Source organism: Somniosus microcephalus, chromosome 9 (assembly GCF_052327205.1).
Source record: "Somniosus microcephalus isolate GS21.2 chromosome 9, FLI_Smic_1.0, whole genome shotgun sequence".
Lineage (NCBI taxonomy): Eukaryota > Metazoa > Chordata > Chondrichthyes > Squaliformes > Somniosidae > Somniosus > Somniosus microcephalus.
Genome location: NC_140995.1, coordinates 168,761,341 through 168,780,148, shown reverse-complemented (window position 1 = coordinate 168,780,148; position 18,808 = coordinate 168,761,341).

The following is an 18,808-nucleotide window of genomic DNA, read 5'->3' as shown; positions in this document are numbered from 1 at the left end:
GGCTAAAAATAAACTTACCTTTCTTTAAAGTATTTAAAAATAATAAACCTGTGGAAAAAATGTTTTAATTTTAATTAATTCACCACTTACCTTGTAAAAAGCAGGCCTTGCGACTGCTTTTTATATGTGTAACTTCTGGAGACTTACCTTCCCGGGAAAACCTGCAAAAAAAACGTAAGTTCAATGCGCACGCGCTGCCTCTCCCGCGCACGCATTCAAACTCTGAACCCCTTCTTTCAGGGGAACAGAAGTGCCGGTTTCCCGCGCATGCGCAGTGCATGTAGGAAACCGGCACTTCCAATGGGCTTACGGGTGAGTACCCCGTGCGTACTCACCTGTGGAGACCGAATTTCTGGGTCATTATACTAAACCGGTAGAAATTCTTGAGTTTAAATTAGTCCTCTACCATCTATTCAAAGCTACAACTGAACATACGCTTATGTGAGATTTTCGCAATACATGCAAGGTCATTCCACGTGAATGGTCTCCACACATGTCTCTGCTCCAATAATGAGTCGATGTTCTGACGAAGGGTTCGACCTGAAACGTTGACTCTGTTTCTCTCTCCTCAATGCTGCCTAATCTGCTGAGCGTTTCCAACACTTTCTGTTATTTCAGATTTCCAGCATTCGCAGTATTTTGCTATTATATGAGTTGAGCCAAGTCCGTCTTGCCATCTTTTTAATGATTCTTATGAAAATCGAAAAATCAAAATGCTTTTACTGGTGGGTACACTCTAGTCTTTCAGTTGTGAACTGAAAGCTGTTGTTGTTCAGCTGTAAGAGTCTGTGCATTGTGAAGAAACCACCAAGTGTACAAGAAAATGCAGAAAAACAGAAGAGTCGCTTCACAGTAAGAACTAGCATATTGAACAGTAATGGGCTCTCTGCACTGTACTGCGGATCACAGCTTGATAGAACAGCCTCATTCTTCAATTGGCTTGCCTATACTCAGTTCCCCATGTAGTACAGGTCGTTGCCTATTATTATTCAGTAACATCATACTGATTGTACAATACTGTAGCTCCTGTTTTTGCAAATCCTGCATAATTGCTTAGTTTTGATACTCAAATTTGAATGGAATGGCAAAATGGATCATCACTGGTGCACTCGGAATTTCCGTTGGCCCATTAATTATTGGGACTTTACTTCTCACAATAAGTTCACTTATATGTTCTTATAGTGTGGTCTTTCAACTCACATACATTTGGCAAGATGTTGTTACAGAATTAGCACACATGCTTTCTGTGAGTGGTGACTACTATTTCACACTAAACCAGTAGTGGAAATCATCATTGTACTGAAAAGTACTGAGAATAGGTGATCATTCCAGCATCCTAATATCTACGGTTGGTTTTATTACAAATAGGGAGACTAAAGCTCCTTAAATTCAATCCGAGTCTCTGCTAGACAGCCAAGTAATAAGCTTGAATTTTGATGCCCCTGGTTATCAGTGTGGTCTGCCTTGTGTCAGGTTTTTTTTTCCTTAAGAAGGAATTTTTCTCCTCAGGCCAAGGCCTTTGTGTTAGGGAACCCTGTCTGCCTCTTTGCTCAAAGGTTGTCAATTATAAATGTGATTTGAAAAACACTTTACAACATTGATGGGTTGAGAGTGACAGGTTCTGCTGATCATCCATCAGTGTGTTGATGGCATAAAAATGTGAGATACGTGAGACAGCTCGGTGACAGAGAGCAAAAAAAATTCTGATGCGTAATTTGTCAAGGACAAAAATGTTTGGGTCAATGGGTCCTGCTTACTTATCAGATAATAGGTTTTCTCAGGTAACTTTACCATTTCTCAGTGGTTAACACTGTGACAGAATGGTCTTGACTGTAGGGATAAAGAGATTATTAGATTTGGCCTCTTTTGATCAATGGGCAGAGGAACTCTCAGATCATTTACTGTATAACCAACAACCATCGTCAGTAATGAACATATTTATTTGTGATAAGTTCAGAGAAACCAGATGCAAGTGGGTTTTTGAGTTATTGTATGTTTTGAAATAACTATTAAATTATTTAACAGTCATTCAAGAGCTGATTATCTCTGCAATTCATTGGTTGATACATTTACATCATGCTGCTCATATTTGCTTGATGATATTTATCCAGAATAATGCTATGAGATACTGCAAGTCTTTTATACCAGAGAGCTAGGAACCAAAGTAATGGATTGAAGGATTTTTGGAGAAATAAAAGATCTGACACCTAGTTCTCCCATTCTTTGTGGTTAGTTGCATGGGAATCATTATTATCATGTTATTCAAAAGGTGGTGCCTTCAGGGTTCAACAACATCTCAGTGCTGCACCAAGGTGTCAGTAGAAGTATAAACCAAGCGCAGGCAGCGCAAGGAGCGCACGTCAACCCAAGCACCCCACCCACCCACCCCTTCAACCACCATCTGCCCCACCTGTGACAGAGACTGTAGGTCCCGCATTGGACTAATCAGCCACATGCGAGCTTATTTTTAATGTGGAAGCAAGTCATCCTCGATTCCGAGGGACTGCCTAAGAAGAAGAAGAAGAAACTCATATCCAAAAAGGACTTAATTCCACCTTCTAGTCTATGGATAAAGTCTAATAACTCAGACAGCAAAGATATTTGTTTTAAAATTTGTATTTCTTTGTTTCTCTTTGTCTTCCTATGTTTGGGGTTCTGACAGGCAGTACATTCTGTTGGAGCACTGTCTCATTTGATGGAAATCTAACCCATGCAATCTGCTGACGGACAGGGTGATGCTGTCTCCTCAATCTCAGCTTGGTTCTGTAAGATTCGCAAAATTTCTACATTTTCCCGAAGGTTATTAATAAGAAAAGGGACCCTGCATGGACATTTTTAATGAAAGAGGGTACCCAAAATGGCGTCCGCGCCTCGTGGCAGAAAGCCTGTGAGATTTTAAAACTTAGACTCTGCAACGAAGGCAGCTTGTGGAGAAATCGAAACCAAAGCTGCAGTTTCTGTGAAGAGAGACTTTGTATTTTGAAACCAGACAGGACTTTGAATTATGTATTAGATCGAATAGGAGACAAATCAAAATTCAGTTAGGCCTATAGTTAAGGCCATCAAGCAGTTTCCATATATAATCGACAACAGATTAAGGAAGCCATCGAGGTTGGACAGGCCCAGCAAGGAACATTCATGACAAAACAAGTCAATTATCAGGCCGGTAGATGCGATTACCGGCCATCTAAAACAGTTAGTATGGATTGCTACCATTATTTAAAATAGCCCGCCAAGATTAAGACAAAGAACTAAGCTGATCTGGCGCGCAGATAAGGTTTTTTTGAAAGGAGTATAATTGAAGGCCCCGGGTAGCAATCGCTCTCTCTCTCTGCTCTGCTCGGCTCTTCTGCCCCTCGCCCTCGTGGCTGTCGCACTTTCCCCATCCCGTTCTTACCCCCTGGCCTTTGCCCGTGCCTTTCCCCACTCCACCTGGAAATCGCCCCGGCACTGCATTGGGCGGACACGGACAATTCAGGCCAGGCGAGGCGGGACGCGACGAGGGGTGGAGGGAAGACCAACTGAGGAAGACCAACTGAGGAGACGAACTGAGGGTAGGCTTCGAATCATCGGGCCTTCAGCCTCAGCCAACCTACGATTATCTTCACACAAACTCAAGCTGTCGGCCGACGACGAAGAATCATCCCTGCAAGGTAAAGTACCCAAACAGAGACTTTAACTTTGGGGTACTCGAACCTGGACAACGCCCTTGCAGCACCCGGAGACCACGTGACGATGGCAGGCTCCAGAGAGCACCAAGAGTGAACTCCGAACCCCACCGCTGTTTTGAGTCCAACAAACCCTTTTGATTGGTGAGCATAAATTCTGGCCCCTCATAACTTAATCTAGTTAGGTATAGGGAGTGGGATAAGGATACGGAGATTGTTAAGATAGTTTGTTTTCCCTCGATGTGCCGTGTGTTCCCCATTCCCTCTATAAGTATAGTTATTCTTTTGCATTTTGCCTATAGAAGTGTACACCAGTAATTTTCCATAAGATTGTATCAATTTTCCTCTTCAATAAAATCTTGGTTTTTGTTTGCATCCAACCACCTGTCTACTCGAGTCTTCTCTGTACCGCCACCTTGTACCTAAGTCCAGTGCTCATAAGCAGTCAGAGGCATAACTGACTGGGCGCATGCACCACTCCACAGTCCAGCCCTACAGAAATGGCGAGCGCGGCAGGACACTGGCAACAAGGTTGCGATGCAGTAGACAGTGGTTCGGATGAGCGAACCATGATGGAGGAAAGGATTTCTGATTACGTGTTTAGCAAGGTGAATATCACTAAGAAGTGGATCACCACTCTGTTAAGGGCTGGGCGTCCGATAGATGCAGCAGCTAAGTGGACAGAGGGAAAGGAACACAAGAAGTCCTTAGAGAAGGCAGTTTGGCTGATGTGCTTTAAAAAGCAGGTCCAGGTCTTGGACGGGCTCGTTGCAGCACAGGCAGTCGAGTTAAGGGAGTCAGCCCTGGAGATCCAGGATAAGGCTCTTGCGGGGGAAAAGTTACTAGTAGCTTTACAGGCTTTGAATCAGGAGAGAGTGCATTTAGTGGGAGAACACAAGGCCCAGTTGGAATACCTATGGTGCCAAGTCACCGAGGCCAAGGGAAATGAGTTCAGGTTGCGGGAGAAGAACGCCTGCTTGGCAAGGCAGATCAGGGAACAGGAAGAGAAAGTACAGGAGGTAAAGGCAGCGTATAAGCTAGTGAGTGAACAGGGGTTTGAGGAGACAGACCACGGCCCCTGTAAAGAGAGGATAGAAAATCTGAGCCGGGCCCTCCGGAAGGCAAAAGGCATGGTATGTCTCATAAACCCAAAGGCAGGCCAGGCAGATTTTATGGGGAAAGAGGGGAGGACAGTTCCAATGTCACCGGTAGTGTCTAGGGACGACCCGGTTGAGAGAGAGGAGACCTCACGGCCGCCACCCGTAGTGCCAAGTTTCAGCGAGGTTTGGCAGCAAGGGAGGGTGGAACCGGGGGTGGAACTCGAAGCAGAGCCAGAGGTGGAGGCGGAGGTAGAGCAAACCCCGCCCGAGAGGTCGGAGCCGGGACCGATGTACCCAGCACGGCATCGGAGGTTCGGCCCACCTGCTAATGACGACATTGAGGGTCCCCTCCAAAACCAGTTCATATTACCCTTTAACACCCAACAGCTTAGGGCGATGGTCAGTCATCTCCCGAGGCTCTCCGAAAAGGGAGACCCCTCGATCCACTTCAGTGAAATACAGCAAACCGCCAGCGTCAACCACTGCGATGATGCGGAGAAGGCCAAAATGCTGCTATTCTCCCTGGAGAGTAATCTCCTCCAATCCCTCTCTGATGAGTGTAAAAGGGGGCAGAGCGGGTACGAGGAGCTTAGAGATGCGGTTCTAGAGGCCATAGGGATGAATGAGGGAAGTCCCTTCTCCCGTGTGGAGAGGACGATCCAGCTCTCAGGGGAAACCCCGCAGGCTTTTTCGGACCGGCTGTGGCCGGTGTACCAGAGGGCCTGCCAGGGGATGCCGGACTGGGCGTTCCTGAATGGGGATTCCCTGACGCATTGGCTCCGTTGCCTGGTGGTGAACAGCTTGCCACAGGTCCGGGCCAAGGCAGAAGCCTGGTTCGACCCCAAAGATCCCCAGACCACCGAACTCACGGTAATTAGGCAGCTCACTCTGGCTTACAAAAACGGTAGGGGAGCTGATGCACACCCACCCAAGGGAAAGGTGCATGAGGTAAAACCCGGACCGGGTAGGAAAGAGTGGCACCAGGAAGGGAGTAACTCCCCCCCACCAAGGCCAATTGTTACGGGTGTGGGAAGGATGGTCACTGGCAGAAGGAGTGCAAAAACCCTTGGAAGGACAACAAGGGAAAGCATCCCACAGCCCCAGCCCAAAAGGCGGGGGCAGGGATCCCTTCCGCAGAGGTCGAGTCACTTTTGGACGCCATGAGGTCCTTACTGACTGGCCAAGGGAGAGTAGCAGCCGCCACTGGTGCTCTCACCCCATCCGCCCCATCCAACCCACAGTTGTGACTAGAGCCAGCGCAGCCTGTTTACCTGTGTTCTCTCCGATATGATGAGTGGAAAAGACCCCTTTTGGAGATGGAGGTGGAAAAGGTGACAAGGACCTATCTGTTAGACACGGGGGCATCGTGCACCGTGGTCTATTCAGCTAATCCCACCACCTCACCTCTCTCCAGCGGTGTCCCATACAGTCTATCGGGGTTCACGGGTAGGGAACAGGCTGGCTCGTTTTCCATCCCGCTCGCCATTCGGTTGGGACCGCTCCGCTCCAAGTGGACCTGTGTCCTGATGAAATGGGATGTGGAGGGTGGAAGAGGGGTCCTGGGGGCTGACTTTATCGTAGGCCACGGGATCCTAGTGGATTTGAGAAATCATTGCCTTTGGGGGGCAGGTAAAGTAAAGAACGGAGAGATCGTAGTAATCCCGGGAAAGGAAGGGAAGGGGACCCTCTGCACCATGAAGCCCAAAGAGGATTATAACCTCTGGCTCATGGTCAGCAACACCCCACCAGAGTTCCAGGCATTTGTGCAGGCCCACCTGGCCACATTTGCCACTCACAAACATGACTGCGGGAGGGTCACAGGGTTTGAGGTCAGCGTAGACGGGGACCCCATGGCCCGACCACAGAAACAGTATAACTTCCCCAGGGAAGCAGAACCGGACATGGAAGCAGCCATGTCCTCGTTAGTGCAGCAGGGTGTTCTGAGACCGATAGCTACCCACGGGAATTCTCCATTATGGCCAGTCAGAAAACCGGACAATTGCTGGAGGGCCACGGTGGACTATCGGGTGCTCAATAGTAACATCCCAGCCTGCACACCCACAGTAGCAGCAGTTGCCGACCTCATCGGGAGTTTTCCAGCATCCGCGACCACTTTCACGGTGCTGGATATTTCAAATGGGTTTTGGTCCATTCCTGTAAGGAGACAGGATCAGTATAAGTTTACCTTTACGTTTAAAGGGCAACAGTACACATGGAACTGTTTGCCTCAGGGCTTCCACAACAGCCCCAGCATTTTCCATCAGTGCATGGCCAACAGTTTAAAGGATTTTAGTCAGCCCAGACAGTTGGTTCAATATGTGGATGACCTGCTCCTGTTCACTGACTCGAAAGAGGAGCATGGCCCACTATTGGCCGAACTGCTGGAGCTGTTAGGACAGAAGGGTTCCAAAGTAAATCCCAAGAAAGCGCAGATCGGCCAGCAGGAAGTGAAATTCCTTGGTCTGACTGTGCGCGCTGGAGAAAGGGCCATAGACAAGGCTAGGAGGGAGGCGGTACAAGACCTACCGGTCCCTAACACAGTAACAGGTGTGAGGTCGTTTCTGGGGCTGACCGGGTACTGTAGAGATTTCATTGAGGACTATGCAGCCACCGCAACCCCTCTGCTCCGACTCCTACACAAGGGAGTGGAGTGGCTTTGGGGTGAGGGTTGCCAGGCAGCATTTGTCAGGCTCAAGAAAGACTTGCAGGCTGCGCCAGCTCTAGAGGCCATAAACGGGGGAAAGAGTTTTTCCTGGAGGTAGCAGCCAGCGGGGACATCCTGAGTGCTGTGCTGCTCCAAGAGCGGCACGGCCGGCTGAGGCCAGTGGTCTACTCCTCCAGGATACTCACTGATGTGGAAAGGAGCTATTCCAATTGTGAGCGACACCTTTTGGCCACATATTGGGCTGTGAAAAAATCATTGATCTTCACAGGCACCTCTCCCATCACCCTCCTCACCCATCACACACCCACCTATATGCTTCTGGACGGGAGGATCAAGGATGGAACAGTGAGCAGTGCCCGCATTGCTCGCTGGACCTTACTCCTCTCACAGTTGGATCTGAAGGTGAAGGGTCTCTGTGAGCCAAAGCTCGCAGCCAACCTGGTATATCCTGGAACAGCCCACCGGTGTTCCATTGAAGGGGTTTGGGAAGTAAACATAGGTTTACGGGCCGGGATACATCCCACAGGCCGCGAGATCTATGTAGACGGTTCCAGCACGGTATCTGCTGGCGAGCGTCTCACGGGGTGTGGCGTTTACGACCCAGCGGCAAACATTGCCCTGGCGATTAAGCTCCCCAGCACCATGAGTGCCCAACAGGCTGAACTGTCCGCGGTGGTGTACGTTGTTACACACCCCGAAATCTTCCCCACCCCCTACACGATTTGCTCGGACAGCATGTTCACGTGCAATTCGTGTACGGAGTACCTGGCCATCTGGTCCCGCCGCGGATACACCTCCGCAGACGGGAGACCCCTCACAGTAAAACCCCTGCTGGAAAAGATCCTGGCAGCAGTGGAGGAGGAAGGGGAGGTTTTCATTCACAAGGTGGAGGCCCATTCCTCCACAGAACCCCGCGGCCAAGGCAACCAGCAGGCTGACTTGCTCACCAAGGAGGGTGCCCGCACAGGCACTTTCTGGGACCCATTTGGGCCCAGACCCATGGCGGCGGTCAGAGGTAGGAACGGACCCAAGGGAGTGTAGGGGTAGCATTAGCCCCGGACCTTAAGACAGTCCAAGCCCAAGACCCCGTCCTGAAAGCAGTCCTCAGCGCAGTTGCTGAGGGAAAGGGAATAGAAGGTCCATACGGCACAGCGACTCTTTCCGTTAAAGAGGGTGTGCTGTTCCGGGGGGAACAGTGGATTGTGCCGCAGCAGCACCGGAGGGAATTCCTTCAACTGGCCCATGAGGGTCCAGGAGCGGGACACCCCGGGCCTGAGACCACCTGGCAGCGGGTGGAACAGGCGGGATGGTGGCCGGGACTCAGGGACGATATCCGCGAGTTCTGTGCAGGCTGTCTTGTGTGCGTTGCAAACAACCCTGACCCCCACAAAAGGAAGGTCCCTATGGGACACGTCAGGAGGGTAGAGGGACCATGGCAGTTGATACAAGTCGACTACATCGGGCCCCTGCCCACTGCCCAAGGAGGCTATAAGTATTGCTTAGTCCTGGTGGACGTGTTTACCAAGTGGGTAGAGGCCTTTCCCTGCAGAACAGCCACAGCTCTGGGTACTGCCAGGATCCTGGTCCGGGAAGTGTTCTCGCGGTGGGGACTACCACAGTTTGTGGAGTCCGACCAAGGGAGTCACTTCACCGGACAGGTGATGCAGAACACCCTTATGCTGTTAGGCGTCGAGGGGAAATGGCATGTGGCCCACAACCCACAGTCATCAGGGATCGTGGAGCGTATGAATCGGACCCTCAAAGAAAGGTTAAGAAAGAAGGCGGTGGACTCGCCCCGTAAATGGGCCGAGGTCCTACCGTTGGTTTTGATGGGGATCCGGGCCAGCCAGTCTAATAGCACGGGGTATTCCCCGTATGAGCTAATGACTGGCAGGGTTATGCGGACCCCCACCCATGTACTAGCCCCGGTGCTCACGGAGGGTCAGCTCAGAGAGCTCAACCGGGACAGGTTCGCCCGAAACCTCTTTGAGCACCTGAAGCAGGTCCATGAGCAGGCGGCTGGGAACATGGGAAGGCAGCATCGGAGTAACCGATTGCTGCTCGAACCGAGAAAGCACCACGAGTGGGAGGTAGGAGATCAGGTCATGGTGAGAAACTATGCCCGAGTAGGGAGTTTGGAGCCATTGCACATGGGGTCCTACAGTATTGTAGATAAAGCCAGCCCCATGGTTTACGCCGTGAAGATGCCCCGGCGTACAAAATGGTTTCATATCAACCAGTGTAAGCTGTTTACGCCCGAAAGGGGAAAACAGCCAGTTGATAAAAGGTCTAAGGATAAAGATCCTCAACCTGCAGCAGAAGCGAGTTCACAGACTGCACAGGCAGGCGCTGTGGCTTACTTGAAGGGAGGGGCCATCCCGCCCATCGATTGGGACACCCCCCACTCTCTGGGATCCAGATGAGGAGGAGGGACCTGAGGGCAAAAACCCCGCCCCTAACCCAGGTATAGAGAGGGAGGGACCTGAGGTCGAAAACCCCATCCTGGACCCAGCCATGGGACCTGGGGGCAGATGCTCTCAGCTCGCAGCAGCAGGCTGCGAAAAGTTACCTGCCCCAGCCCAGGTTTGGGAGGGGTCAAGCCCGAGGGAGCAGCGGTTCGGATTAAAGGCCCAGCGGCCAAGAAAGCCCCACCCGTCAAGGCCCCCAGAAGGTCCCCACGGATGCCCCAGCCAAGAAAGCCATGGTCACCCGCCCTCCAGTTACCAAGGGCCGCCCCTCGAGTCAGGGAAGGGTCCAAGGACAGAGGTCCTCAGCCAGCAGCCACGGGCTGCGAGGGACCAACAGGGAATGACGGTGCGGTCACGCCGGGGGTGGCGGTGAGCCGCAGTCTGACCAGGGATTAGCCTGGCCACCCGGAGACGGGCGGCGGATGTATATAGTTTAGTTTAAGTTCGCGTTTATTGTTAAGTAATTATTTAGCTTAAGTCGGGTGTTTTTGATTTAAGTTAAATAAGGTGATGGGTAGTTTTAAGTGAGTAATCTGCTAAGAGTGTGTATATTTGGGGTCGAGGTCGCGGGACCCGACCATGCTTCACCAAGCCAGAGAATCTCTTGGGGACCTGGCTGCATGTTTTTGTATCTTTCGCAGAAAGATTTTCAGGATGGAATGGATCGTGATCCTATTCGCCCTGATCGGGACTAGTGTAGAGAGGAGGGGCGCTGTCCAAGACTCCCACATCTATGGGTGCTTGGGAGACAAGGCGCCCACAGCGATCGATCGGAGCGGTGAACGGGATGCAGAGGAAACCGCTGTCTACTTCCACGAGGGAAGGTGGCCAGGATGGCTGGGGTCCAATTCTCAGTACTCCAGCCAAACCGGATTCACGTACGGGGAGACCTCCCTCCTGTGCCCCAGGGTACGAGTCGTTACCACGAGGGTCAGCGTTACCGTTGGAAAGCGAATATGTTTGACGTGTAAAGGACACATTCCACTGGATAGGTGGTGGTGGCTCAGGAAGCTGAGCAAGGACATGAGGAACCCCGAAGCCGAGTGGGAACGGTTGGGGAACAACACCCACCGGACGATCACAGGAACTCATGGAGGACTGAGTGTGTGTTGGGACAAGTGGTGGGAACCGGATCAAGGGATTTATATCTGTATGTGGGGGTCAGAGGAGGTCTGCCCCGCAGGCATATCCATTGTTTTCCACCGACAGTGGCACGACACCGGGGAGGGGATGAATTGGGATACCAGCCTGAAGGTGTGTGCGGTCCCTTACACCCCGATCCCAGTCAACGCCACTGAGCTTGTGCCCCGCCCATGGCGCAGGCGGTGAGGTTACCCAGGGAAGGCTGCCCCACCACCACCAAGGGACCAGGGGATGGGTTGGTACTAGTCCCCACCGATCAGATGCTGTACGAGGGGGTACACTACACGGTAGCCTCCGTGATTTTAAATCTCACCGAGGTACATTTGCCGGAGTGGTGCCCCAAAGAAACAGAGCAGTTATACCAGGCCCTATTAAAGGACATGTTCAAGAAATTTTACGAGTTCGATTTTGCCCACGTGGACAAGACCGAACTCTACACCACACACCGAGAATTTTTGGGTAATGCAGGGAGAAAAAGAAGGGGAGTATGGAATGATTTTTTTACTGCGTTTAATACTGGGTCCTCTGTCATCTTGGATGACATAGAGCTGCAGACCCAGATAAACAGTTTAAAAACACAGTTGAGAAGTACGTAGAGCACTTTGGCTATGAAATTCCCCCTCTCCCTGAACACCTTACCAAAATACTCAAAGCCGTTATAGTTTCGCAGAAACATTTTTACACTCTCGAACAGAAAACAGTAGAGATAGGGACTAAGATATTGGATATTGTGATTCCACCCTGGTGGGACATTTTCAATAATATAGAGGTCCCTTCGTGGATCAGACTGGCTTCCCACATTCTCGTGGTTTGCCAGTTAGGGATAGTGTTGTATTTAGTTTGTATTCAGTGTAAGGGAAAAGGTCAGTGGTCAGAATTCTGAAACCAGAGGATCTGGAAGGAACATTATGTAATGGTGGAGGGAGATACGCCCGTTTGAGTCCTTTTCCTTGTATTCTGATTAAAGGTTCTTTTTTTTTTGCGTTTGTTATTTTTAATAAAGGTTTTTCTGTTGTTTTTTGTGACGCGGTTAATAAAGATGTATGTGCACCAAGTGGTGCAGGGGTGTTGGACCCCTTCCATTCTTGGATGTGTGTAAAGTCTGTAATTTTACTCTCTGTATGCTGATGTACACTACATTCTCGCGGAATGGGAAGTGCATGTGTCGTGGGTATATTGGATAGGTAATTACAGGGGAAGGTTGACTATGGAGGGTCAGAAAAATTTTGCTCACCTTGAAAGAATGATACTTCAAGCAAGTTTTAGAATCACAGGGAGGAATGTAAGATTTGCAAAATTTCTACATTTTCCCGAAGGTTATTAATAAGAAAAGGGACCCTGCATGGACATTTTTAATGAAAGAGGGTACCCAAAATGGCATCCGCGCCTCATGGCAGAAAGCCTGTGAGATTTTAAAACTTAGACTCTGCAACGAAGGCAGCTTGTGGAGAAATCGAAACCAAAGCTGCAGTTTCTGTGAAGAGAGGCTTTTGTATTTTGAAACCAGACAGGACTTTGAATTATGTATTAGATCGAATTGGAGACAAATCTAATTTCAGTTAGGCCTATAGTTAAGGCCATCAAGCAGTTTACATATATAATCGACAACAGATTAAGAGAGCCATTGAGGTTGGACAGGCCCATCAAGGAACGTTCATGACAAAACAAGTCAATTATCGGGCCGGCAGATGCGATTACCGGCCATCTAAAACAGTTAGTATGGATTGCTACCATTATTTAAAATAGCCCGCCAAGAATAAGACAAAGAACTTGTGGTAAACCACTTTTATCGTTCACTATCGTTACACTATGGTTATCACTGTTTATATCGTTACACTATGGTTATCACTGTTTACACTGTTGTATCACCACACAAGGTCTCCTCTTGTCACGCTGTTATACCTGGGCTGACCACAGCTGACTCCGCCTCATGGCTCCGCCTGCTTGCCCAGGTATAAAGGTGGTCGACTGGCTGGTATCCCTCCTTGTTGGATCCGATCACCCACGAGGGTGGGCTCTGCTATTTAGCCAATAAAAACCTATAGTTACTAACTTAACTCGTCGCTTTTCATGAACTGAATTGATAGGTATATCAGAACTAACCTGATCTGGCGCGCAGATAAGGGTTTTCGAAAAGAGTATAATTGAAGGCCCCGGGTAGCAATCTCTCTCTGCTCTGCTCGGCTCTTCTGCCCCTCGCCCTCATGGCTGTCGCTCTTTTCCCATCCCGCGCTTACCCCCTGGCCTTTGCCCGTGCCTTTCCCCACTCCATCTGGAAATCGCCCCGGCACTGCATTGGGCGGACATGGACAATTCAGGCCAGGCGAGGCGGGACGCGACGAGGGGAGGAGGGAAGACCAACTGAGGAAGACCAACTGAGGAGACCAACTGAGGGTAGGCTTAGAATCATCGGGCCTTCAGCCTCAGCCGACCTACGATTATCTTCACACAAACTCAAGCTGTCGGCCGACGACAAAGAATCATCCCTGCAAGGTAAAGTACCCAAACAGAGACTTTAACTTTGGGGTACTCGAACCTGGACAACGCCCTTGCAGCACCCGGAGACCACGTGCCGACGGCAGGCTCCAGAGAGCACCAAGAGCGAACCCCGAACCCCACCACTGTTTTGAGTCCAACAAACCCTTTTGATTGGTGAGCATAAATTCTGGCCCCTCGTAGCTTAATCTAGTTAGGTATAGGGGGTGGGATAAGGATAAGGGGATTGTTAAGATAGTTGTTTTCCCTCGATGTGCCGTGTGCTCCCCATTCCCTGTATAAGTATAGTTATTCTTTTGTATTTTGCCTGTAGAAGTGTACACCAGTAATTTTCCATAAGATTGTATCAATTTTCATCTTCAATAAAATCTTGGTTTTTGTTTGCGTCCAACAACCTGTCTAATCGAGTCTTCTCTGTACCGCCACCTTGTACCTAAGTCTGGTGTCTAGAACCCAGGGGCATGGGAGCGATTCGAACCGCTCACAAAACAGTCAGAGGCATAACTGACTGGGCGTATGCGCCACCCCACAGGCCACCCCCTACAGTTCCCAGCAGGCATGTTTCCAAATAGAGCATCATTTCAAATACCCCCTAATTTGTAAAGATCTGCGGCAAATCAGTTTCAAGACTGAATTGGGTAAAGTTTTGGTAATCATCCAGATTTTGAACCTCAATATAATTTAACATGAGCATTTTTCTATACAAAAAAACACCACAGTATATTTTATATTTAGATATTTGGTTATTATTGGACTTTGAAAATGTTTCCCTCTGTATTTGACGTGTGTCTGGGTCTGGAATAAGTTATTTTCTGGAAACAATTTGTGACCCTGCTGCCCCATTTATGCCTAATACTGGGGCAGAACTGGGGCTAAAAGTGCGTGGGAAACGGAAGTACTGACTTATCGCTTGTTGCCCACGCATTCTGATTTTTAGCGGGGTCTTCACTTTAGGAGGCCAGAGCTCTCCCTGGATACAGGGAAATCTCATGAATGAATGAAAGTCAGGGCCAGATGATGTAGTCATGACCCCTGATGCCAGTTCCATCTCTGCCCACATTGCTAATGTCAGTTCCAGCTCCTACCTACAAACCATGGGGGGGTAGCAGTCAGGAGGCAGTCACTTCCAGCGATATTTAAAGGCATCCTCAGGTGCTCTCAGGTAAAACTGTTGAAAGAACTGTTGGAAAACATTTTGCTTGTACTACATAGTGGTATTTTACTGCTTATACGATTTCAAAGTGCCTGCAGTGGCTGTAGAATGTTCTGAACTCTAAAGGGGCTTCACGCAGCGCAATGTCTTCTTCATGGGGGCCCTTCTGGGAATTCCACTCTGGCAAGAGGAGGTGATGGAGGACCAGCAGCAGCAAGATGAAGAATCAAACAGTCATGTCCAACATCTCTCCCACTCCTTCCATCCTCAAATAAACTGCATCCGTCCCCACATTGATATTCATGTCAACTGACATTGCACTTTTACCAACTATGACAGAAACACTCTCTGTGCACAAAGATTTCAAAAATGATTAATATTTTACCGGCTTACACAAATTCTCACCCTGGTGTCAGTAATTAGTGCCTGTCTTAAATAACTTCTTTCCTATTCTCGAGCATTTACAAGGTACAGCCCCAATGGCTGCAACATGGGAGGTAGAAGGCTGCTGTGGCTGGTAAAGGGCCTTTGAGATTCTCGTGATCAGTGACCTCTAGGACCTCAGGCCTGAGAGGGTCCAGCTGCAGACTGAAGCAATTTGGCATCGGCTGGGGCAGTCTGGCCCAGCTGGATTTCTGGTACTGGGGCAGGCATTGGCTGAGGGGTTTGTGAGGGTCCAAACATGCTGTCATCTTGAGAGTTGGCAACCTGTTCAATCCCATTGTACAACTGCCTCTGCTATTGGGCTGCAGTTTAGCACAACTACTGCTCCGCAGGAGACCAGCCTGTAGGGGATCTGTAATGTGACTAAAGCCCCTATCCATTAAGACTTCCAGCCTATCCAAGGCAGAGGAGGTGGTTGGGCCTAGAGCCTTTATTACCCCAGTATGAAGATCCCTGAGAGACGGTATTGCTGGTGCCACAGATTCATGTAGGGAGGCCCCACATTCTCCTGTGGCTCGAAGTTCTGCACCAGGAGTGCTAACTTGTCAAATCTCTTTTCCTTCTTAGGGGTTACTTTTATTTACTGAAGATAAAAATTTAAAAAAATGCAAATGTTGGGAACTGAAAGCAGAAGGTGTAGAAATACACAGCAGGCCCATTAGCATCTGGAAAGATAGGAAAATATTTCAGGTATGTACCCCTTATCAGAACCTTACATTGACATACCTTTTATCTTTAAACAGCAAACATGCTGAACACTTAAAGCATTTTCTCACTTTAATTTAGGTTTTGAAATTCTAATTAATTTGATAATTGATTTTCATAATCTGATAATCAGGGCATGTACATGGCACCATTGATCATTGGAGTATGCCTAATTGATGTACTTGCTATCAAATCTGGAAGTGTAATGTAGCATGTGTAAATATTAATAGTTTGAAATTATGGCGTGTATAGTTGCACTAACAATTCAACAAATTCAACTGGCCTGTTATTGCCAGTCCTTGCCCCTTGTCTCAACTAACATTTAATTTATAAACGCTTTATTATCATTTCATCATAATGCTAGTACATTGCAAACATTCACAGTTCATCGATATACAACAGCGCGGGGATGCACAAGAAACCAGTATTTGAGGAGCGCAGAGATCTTGGAGGGTTGTAAGGCTGGAGGAGGTCACAGAGATAGGGAGGGGCAAGGCCATGGAGGGATTTGAAAATAAGGATAATAATTTTAAAATTGAGGCTTGCTGGACCAGGAGCCAACGTAGGTCAGCAAGCACAGGTGTGATGGATGAAAGGGACTTGGTGTGAGTTAGGATACAGGCAGCTGAATTTTGGATAAGCTCAAGTTTATGGAGAGTGGGAGGCTGGCCAGGAGAGCGTTGGAATAGTCCGATCCAGAGCTGACAAAGGCCTGGATGAGGGTTTCAGCAGCAAATGAGCTGAGGCAGGAATGGAGATGGGCGATGTTTCGGAGGTGGAAATAGCCAATGAAATAACAGTCTCCCCAAAACCACTGCAGAATGTAATCAAATGATTTTATAGTAATTTTATTGCAACATAGTTCATTTAGATCTGCATGAAGTGCTGCCTGTGGTCGCAAATGAGCTGTATGTTGAGGAAGTGGGATACCTTATGACCAAGGCTGGGAGCTGAATATCCAAGAATATTCGATATTTAGGAAGGAAAGGCAAAAAGGAAAAGGAGGTGGGGTGGCGTTGTTAGTAAAGGATGAAATCAGAGCAATAGTGAGGAAGGATATTGGCTCAGAAAATAAAGATGCAGAATCAGCCTGGGTGAAGCTAAGAAGCACCAAGGGGCAAGAAACATTGGTGGGAGTTGTCTATAGGCCTCCAAACAGTAATGGTAATGTAGGGGATGGCATGAAACAGGAAATTAGAGATGCATGTAACAAGAGTACCACAGTATTCATGGGTGACTTTAATCTACATATAGACTGGCCAACCAAATTAGCAATAATACTGTGGAGGATGAATTCCTGGAGTGTGTACGAGATGGTTTTTTAGGCCAGTACGTTGAGGAGCCAAGTAGGGAACAGGCTATCCTAGATTGGGTATTGTGCAATGAGAAGGGGTTAATTAATAATCTTGTTGTGCGGGGTCCTTTAGGGAAGAGTGACCATAACATGATAGAATTCTTCATTAAGATGGAAAGTGAAGAAGTCCAATCCGAAACTAGGGTCCTAAATCTAAACAAAGGAAACTATGAAAGTATGAGGAGTGAGTTAGCTATGATATACTGCCTAAGAGAAGAAGATTGAGGAGCTTCATTAGGCGATGGCTAACATTTAAAGAACTAATGCATGAATTGCAACAGTTATACATTCCTTTCTGGCGCAAAAACACAAAATGAAAAGTGGCCCAACCATGGCTAACAAAAGAAATTAAGGATAGTATTAGATCCAAAGAGAAGTCATATAAAGTTGCCAGAAAAAGTAGCAAGCCTGAGGATTGGGAGCAGTTTAGAGTTCAGCAAAAAAGGACCAAGGGATTGATTAAGAGGGGAAAACTAGAGTGTGAGAGTAAACTTGCAAGGAACATAAAAGCGGGTTGTAAAAGCTTCTACAAGTATGTAAAAAGAAAAGGATTAGTGAAGACAAATGTAGGTCTCTTACAGTCAGAAACGGGAGAATATATAATGCGGAACAAGGAAATGGCAGAGCAATTAAACAAATACTTTGGTTCTGTCTTCACGGAAGAGGACACAAATAACTTCCCAGAAATGCTAGGGAACCAAGGATCTAGTGAGAAGGAGGAATTAAAGGAAATTAGTATTAGTAAAAAAATAGTGCTGGAGAAATTAATGGGACGGGAAGCTGATAAATCCCCAGGGCCTGATAATCTGCATCCCAGCATATTAAAAGAGGTAGACATGGAAATAATGGATGCATTGTTTGTCATCTTCCAAAATTCTATAGATTGGAGGGTGGCAAATGTAACCCCACTATTTAAAAAAGGAGGGAGAGAGAAAACAGAGAACTACAGACCAGTTAGCCTAACATCAGTAGTAGGGAAAATGCTAGAGTCTATTATAAAGGATGTGATAACAGGACACTTAGAAAATATCAACAGGATTAGACAAAGTCAACATGGATTTATGAAAGGGAAATTGTGTTTGACAAACCTACTGGAGTTTTTTGAGGATGTAACTGGTAGAATAGATAAGGGAGAACCAGTGGATATGGTGTATTTGGATTTTCAGAAGGCTTTTGATAAAGTCCCACATAAGAGGTTAATGTACAAAATTAAAGCACATGGGATTGGGGGTAATATACTGTCATGGATTGAAAATTGGTTAACAGACAAGAAACAGAGAGTAGGAATAAATGGGTCTTTTTCGGGGTGGCAGGCAGGTACTGCAGGGATCAGTGCTTGGGCCCCAGCTTTTCACAATATATATCAATGATTTGGATGAGGGAACCAAATGTAATATTTTCAAGTTTGCTGATGACACAAAACTAGGTGAGATTGTGAGTTGTGAGGAGGATGCAAAGAGGCTTCAAGGCGATTGAGACAGGTTGAGTGAGTGGGCAAATACATGGCAGATGCAGTATAACGTAGATAAATGTGAAGTTATCCACTTCGGTAGGAAAAACAGAAAGGCAGAGTATTATTTAAATGGTGATAGATTGGGAAATGTTGATGTAC